The sequence below is a fragment of the Helianthus annuus genome, chromosome 17, assembly GCF_002127325.2.
Source record: "Helianthus annuus cultivar XRQ/B chromosome 17, HanXRQr2.0-SUNRISE, whole genome shotgun sequence".
Classification (NCBI taxonomy): domain Eukaryota; kingdom Viridiplantae; phylum Streptophyta; class Magnoliopsida; order Asterales; family Asteraceae; genus Helianthus; species Helianthus annuus.
Window position 1 is genome coordinate 110,495,363 of NC_035449.2, and position 5,511 is coordinate 110,500,873.

Consider the following 5,511-nt stretch of genomic DNA (forward strand, 5'->3'; position numbering starts at 1 on the left):
TGAACTCGTAATGCCCATATCTTGTGCGGAAAGCAGTCTTGGGAATATCTTCTTCGAGAACACGAAGTTGATGATACCCAGAACGCAGATCGATCTTAGAAAAACATGAAGCACCTTGCAGCTGATCGAAGAGATCATCAATTCGAGGTAGGGGATATCGATTCTTGATGGTAAGCTTGTTAAGCTCACGATAATCGATACACATTCGAAAAGACCCATCTTTCTTTTTCACGAAGAGGACAGGAGCTCCCCAAGGTGAATAACTCGGACGGATGAATCCTTTATCAGATAACTCTTGAAGCTGTTTCGATAATTCTTGCATCTCTGAAGGTGCAAGACGATAAGGCGCTTTCGCAATCGGGTTGGCATTAGGTACGAGGTCGATATGAAACTCAACTTGACGAACTGGAGGCAAACCAGGCAGTTCATCAGGAAACACCTCTGGATAATCCCGAACAATCGGAATATCCTGAATACTCTTACTCTTGCTTTTCTCCTCAGTGACATGTGCTAGAAAAGCAACATATCCTTTTCTCAAATATCTCTGGGCCTTTGTACACGACATAAGCTTCAATCCCCCTGAAGGTTTCTCACCACGAACCTCCAAAACATCGCCAGACGGAAGGGGAATACGAACAATCTTATCAAAACAAACCACCTCAGCGTGGTGTTTGGTTAACCAATCCATTCCAACGATAATGTCGAAGCTTCCAAGTTGCATTGGCGTGAGGTCGATAGGGAAGAGGTGGTTATCAAGGTTCAACTGACAATCACGAATAACAGAATCGAGAACAAGAGGTTTACCGGTAGCGACTTCGACAGACAAAGGTTTCCTCAATTTAGTTCTAGGTATCGCAAGCAAAGGCTCAAAAGATAATGAAACAAAACTTCGATCGGCACCAGAATCAAAAAGAACAGATGCAGGTTGATTGTTAACAAGAAACGTACCATTGACAACCTCGTTGTCAGCCCTCGCTTCGTTTGCATTCAAGTTGTAAGCTCGCCCTCGAGCAGGATTCACATTGGCGTTCACATTCGGGTTTGCATTAGCATTTGCCAGCCTCGGACAGTTGTTGCGGAAGTGGCCAAACTCTCCACAATTAAAACATGAACCTGGTGGGAATCTAGCAGCATTCCCTTGTGCCGGAGCTTGAACCTGGGCGACCTGATCTTGTCCTGAACGACAAACATTGGCTAAATGCCCAAGCCTACCACACGTAGCACACTGTTTACAGGCCTGTTGGGCAACATGGTGACCATTACATCGAGTGCAGTGAGGTGCGGTGCCAGCATATGCTTTCTTCGCAGGAGGTTGAGCTGGTGGGTTCTGAGCAGTTTGATTGGTGACAGCAAAGTTTTGGGCATCCTTTCGCTTCCTTGATTTCTTCGACGACTCACCTTCTTTACCCTTACCCTTCTTTTTGTCTTTCGCAGAATCAGACGATTTCTTCTTGTCACCCTTGCGAGTGAGTTTACCCTTTCTGACTTGGGATTCAGTTAGGGTAGCAGACAATTCGATTGCTTGGCGAAGGGTAGTAGGATTAACAGCAGTCACAATATCCAGCATAGAATCGGGTAGACCATCGATATATCTTTCGATTGCTTTGTCTGGTGGAGTAACCATGGTGGGACACAATAGACTGAGTTCCTCAAAGCGATCCGTGTACGCACGGTGCTCAGCCCCATCTTGTTTCAAATCGTCAAACTCTCGCTCCAAAGCTCGAATCTCGTGACGGGGACAGAACTCTCTCATCATGAGAGCCCGAAGCTCATCCCATGTTTGTGCCAACGCCACTTCGGCACCCCTATCGCGCATAATACCATTCCACCAGGTAAGCGCTCGCTTCTCAAACACGCTGGTAGCAAATTCAACCTTACGTGCATTCGGACACTGCACATGCCTGAATGTGTTCTCAATACTCTCGAACCACTGTAGGAGCGCAGTTGCTCCTTGCGACCCAGAAAACTTAAGAGGCTTAGCAGAATTGAAGTTCTTGAAATTACACTGCGCATTGTTGTGGTTATTATTGTTATTGTTGTATATCTCATGAACTTGAGTTACAACACCGGGAAGCACAGCAGCCACTTGCTGAGAGACTAGGGCTGCGATTTCTTCAATGGTGAAGGATTGTGCTTCACGTCGTGGAGGCATTGTCTAACAAGGACATATGAGAAACGAGTAAGGTTGATAATTAGGAAGAGCAAAAGATGTATCGACAAAACACAAGGAAGGCGATCATTTGTTCGTTACCTCGAACAAACAAACGACACGCAGTGACTAATCAAAGTAAATGAATCGAAATAATGCATCGCGAAGACATGCTTGCCTATAAGTGAACACTCACCCCAAGAGTTCCCAGGTAAGAGTGACTGGTCCGATTATGTGGATTTGTACGAACACTCTAGCCTTAGACAGAAAACTCAGGGTACAGGCATTCACTCTTCCAGTTTGCACGTGTTCACATTATTTTAACCCAAACTTTGACGAGATTTTGAAAATTCAAAAGGCACTAAGCCAAATATGAATCAAACTGGAAGGGTTCAAAACCTAGTAATCAATCATCCTAGAACGGATGATTAATTTTCGAAGCAGAATCGGATTTGTGTTCTCGTTGTGGTTATCACCTAAGGATAGGTGACGGTATTGTTTTAAAATCTAAACACAAGTAAACTTGCGTTGGGGGTCCTAAAGGTTATAGTCTAGGTCAAAGCATTACTAATAACCTAATTCCCTATAACCATTGGCTCTGATACCAACTTTTCCTGTCACACCCCGACCACGTAGGACAACAAACCGTGGCGGAAACGTCGGGGAGTGTTGCAACAGAATAATTGTTTCACAACCATGGATTCAAAAATAGTTTCGTTTTATTGATAATATCAAACATTACATTGTCTTAATCATAAAACAAACAAGTTTCTTATCAACTATCATAGTTTTAAAGTCACTAAGGCCTCGTCCAGGTCCTACGTGACGCATGCATCCTAGAAAATCACATCATTCAACCACACCTGAAACATATGTAAAAACAAAGTCAGCAAAGAAATTGCTGGCGAGTACATAGGTTTTATAAGGGTATTGGAATCATGGCTTGTTTGTATGGTGCAATACTTTATTAGACTACAAGAGTCGAAATACAAACCTTGTTTTGAAAAGTGTATTGCAACATAGTTAACCAACTCAAATCAAGTTGGTTAAGTTTATAAAATCTCGTAGCCATAATTCTTAACCCCAAAACATTTTGTTTTTAGAAAAACATCTTGTAAAACATCATTTTGTGACATCGTTTTAAATATCGTTTACCCAAGTGAACTAAATAACGCCACGGCAAGTAATATGATGAAAACACTTATATATAAGAAGTACCAGCGGCGTATCTACCATGTTTTCACCACATTACCCCCGTCTCGTTATCTAAACACTTAACCAAGACCAGTCGTTTATCGAAATCGTTTAACATCGTTTCCAAATCGTTTACTCGTTTCCAAATCGTTTACTCGTTTCCAAATCGTATTCGTTTTTAACAGTGAAACTACTTTTGGTCGTCTCGTTAACAACATTCAAACCTTCGTGACTCGTCTAACTCGTTTCTCGTTTCGTATTAACAAACCACCAAAGGGTAAGTTAACAATCATCAGATTCAGTCGTTACCCACAACCCCCACACATAACAGTGGGTGCAGTGCAATAACGGGATTTGTCAGACCCTATGGTACCATAACCTAATACTGGTCGGCTTGATCAATGCTAATGAATGTCATTCGTTATGTATTTACAACCAACAAGTCGTGTACACCTTATCGAAATCGTTATTAGTTTAGTAAAATCGTTATAATCGTTTTTGAAACCATCGTTTAAGCTTTGAAAACATTTGGTACATATGAATCACCCCAAAACATTTAAAACAGTAAAATAGGGGAACTATGTACTCACATGTAGTGCAAAGTATCCTTGATCAAATAGAACATCAACAAACTCGAGCAAACCAGAGAAATCAAATAGCCCCTAGTAATCGAACCACTAGTCAAACAATAGACGCCTAAATCGGGAGATCGGATAGAATGAGGTCTTGTAAACCAAATGAGTATTGGAACTCGTGTGATATGGTTTAACAAAGCCTACATCCTAAATCGGAACCTAACCTAAGTGCTTTCGACCCATCGCGACCCATTAAGGTGGCTTACGCTACTTAAACGCGTCGTGCGCGCAAAAGCGCGTTCGAGACGTCTGACTAGTCCTATGACGAGTATTATATGCCCATACATGTTTAATTATGTTACATAATCAGTTACGTGTCAAAAATTTAAGTTACATATGCTTAATTACCAATTATGTATAAAGAGGGTATTTTGGTAATTTACCAAGGGCACATAAACTACTTATCATGCGACTAATCAAATCTAAGTGACCATAAGGTATATCCCCGGAAGGTTATTCCCTACGCTACTATGGTCATAACACATGTTTGGTCGAATCCTAATGATCGACCAAACGGGTCGTGTTCGAAAGTCTAAGCGGGTGTTTAGTCCGCTTGACTTACGACTCTACATAAGCACAAAACTAACAAGTGACGAGCTAAACATGTCGAAACATGTTTAGTTAAGTTAGAAAACAGGTTTGGTATCAAAACAAACGGTTTTGATACCTACAAGTAGCTTGGTTACAAAATACGCGAGAAAACGCATTCTGGCCGAAGCTATGACTCGTCACTGAGCCTAGATAACGTGGTAATCAGTAGGTATAGTCACTAGGGACTATAACCATCGTGATTACGCTCACGTTATGAAGTTCAAATGAACTTCGCGTTGACCATAAACTGGTCAAAGCAGAAAGTCAAACACAGTTTGACTTTAACGCTAAAACGAATGAAAAACGCGAAAGAATACTTACAGAAGGTCCCCGCAAGATTGAACTTCCGAGTATTCTCAGGTATGAAGTGCTAAAACACCCCAACTTAGAGAACAAACTCAGAATTCAAGTGGGGAGAAATGAAGTTGGGTTGGGTATTTATAGGAAATTCACAACCGTTAGGATCGTTTCTTGTTCCCCAAGCGTTTAATCTCGGCCCTACACTTGTACCCACTGATTTGGAATACTATGGGCATCCAAAACCAGCCCATAGATTGCTCAAACCATGTGCAAAACAATGGGGAACAGCTGGGTTTTAAAAATAAAGTTTGCTGATCTGGGGAGGCTTTACGGACCGTAAGCACATGCCCATACGGTCCATAAGGGACCTGCAGACCAGCACTTTCATAAAATGACAGTTTAGCCCCTGAACTTGCAAAACTTGCATTTCGGCTCATTTTTGACACGTTTAAGCCCCGTTAACCTCATTTCAAGGCTCTAAAATGAAGTTAAAGTATAGGGAACTCAAAACATGCTCAAAAATATCTCGGATGTCGGTTCGTTTGGTCGTACGGTTGCGTTGTTCGGTTAATTACGACGGGAGTCGTAACGAATGCAAAAACGGTCCAAATTGCGCGACGAATGGATTTTTATTATGCCAAA